The following is a 2133-nucleotide window of genomic DNA, read 5'->3' on the forward strand; positions in this document are numbered from 1 at the left end:
CTCGGGTCACTTCGGAGGGGAGGAGAGGGAGGAGCGGGGGCGGTGCTCAAGCAACCAATCAGCGAGAGCGCCGCTCCGCATGGCCCTCTGGAAGTTGTAGTTCACTCGCTCTGCCCCCTTCAGGACGGTGGCAAGTTCTTGTGCAGAAGTGTCAAGTCTGGGAGTGCTAGGGATCTTTTCCTTCAAGCTTTGTCTTGTCTTGGACTTAAGCAGTCTTTAGATGCAACATATAAAGGAAGGGGTGGCATAAAAGTATTTAGGCAAGTTATGATTTTTAAATATTATTATTAAAATATTTAAATAGTCTTTATTGCTGTGGTGGTGGGGGGGTGATAAGACCCTACCTAGGATCTCACTCTTTGTAAACTACGGTGGCATCAAATGCACAGATCTCTGCCTCTGCTTCTCGAGTGCTGAGGTTACAGGCCTTCATCATTGGGCCTAGAAAAAGAAAAAAAAATGTTTTAACTTTTAAAAAGTATTATGTGAGCCACGTGGCGGTGGCACACGCCTTTAATCCCAGCACTCGGGAGGCAAAGACAGGAGTATCACTGTGAGTTCGAGGCCAGCCTGGTCTACAAGAACTAGTTTCCAGGATAGGCTCCAAAGCTACAGAGAAACCTGGTCTATAAATAAATAAATAAATACATAAATACATAAAACAAAGTGTTATGTGTATGAGTTTGCCTACACACCTGAAAGTGCACCGTGGTGCATTTGGTGCATGCAGAGACCATCAGAGAATGCCGGAGCCCCTGGAACTGGAGTTACAGGTGACTGTGGGCTACCATCTGGGTGTTGGTCCTCTGGAAGAGCAGCCGTGCTTCTTAACCACCTAATCATCTTTCTGTCCCCTTAGTTTAATTTTTAAGTTTGCATACAGCATAATGGATTTTATTATGACATATTCTTAAGTCATGTGATATTTCAGTGTAATATATTAAAATCTGTGGAAAAGCCCACCAGTGAAATATCAATATTCCATTTTAAAGCATAAACTTCTCTCAGTTCCTTCACTTTTCCCTACTCTACACCGTGCTTGTAGGAAAACTAGCTCAACTCCCCTCTCATCCACTCTTCTCTGACTGTGCCCCCCATAGATCCATAGTCTTGACTTCTCTGTTCAGAAAAGTATGTATTAGGGGAAGACACAGAAGAGTGGATGGCACTTGACACTCCTCCCTCCCTACACGACTCTGTGCTAACTGTTGTACCATGACCCTGGTGTGGATAGAAAATTACTTCTGCAATTAAGGAGAGAGTTTCGGAGAGGCTAGGTGACTTTTCCAAAGCTAGGTAGCTGATAGGTGGTTTTATATCCAGTATACCCAGTTCCTGTAGCTGACTGTGTAACTAAGATTCGCTGGGTATGAAGGATTGGGGTGCAGTGAGACTGAGACTAAGATCTTGGAGGTTCATTCACTCAGAAGGGCACATAGATAAGAATAGTTCTGTTTGGCCAGGCATGGTGGTGAGCTCCTGACATCCCAGCACACAGGAGGCCAAGTCAGCAGGATTACTGTGAATCATGGCTTGCTTACATAGTGATCGCCCAGCCAGTGTGGGCTACAGTGAACCCCATCTCAAAGGGAAAAAGAGGGGAGCTGTTCTCAAACCTGATATTCCAATGTTCTCAAAACTCTACTGCTATGAAATTGGAAGAAACAACGACCAGTACAGAGTGCCAGTGAGCTGTGGATTGGGAAGTGGGACCGTGACTTAGAGTCTGGAAAAACTGACGGATTCCTAGGACAGGAAAGACTAGCTGAACAAACTGACTTTTACAAACACAGACTGGCTATTGGAAAAGCAGGGATGCATTCAGCCTTGCAACCAGACACACCTTCTCCTGAGTGTTTTGTGCCATCCAAACTTTGAGTAGTATCATAAAAAAGTCTGCTTGAATTTCATTAGATTTGGCGGAGCATGTCTATCAAAAGACCATCTGCAAAGGGCCTGGGGATCCACCGAGAAGGGCTGAAGCACGAAGGCCAGCTATACATGCATTTTTCAGAACTAGGAGTGGAAGTGAGAAAAATAAAAACCAATTATTTGCAAGTCTGAGGGCTGAAGTCTCTCTTCAAAAGAGCATCCAGGGCAGGGAAAAGACGTTGATGATGGACTCAATCCAGG

The sequence above is a fragment of the Myodes glareolus genome, chromosome 18 (assembly GCF_982192425.1).
Source record: "Myodes glareolus chromosome 18, mMyoGla1.1, whole genome shotgun sequence".
Lineage (NCBI taxonomy): Eukaryota > Metazoa > Chordata > Mammalia > Rodentia > Cricetidae > Myodes > Myodes glareolus.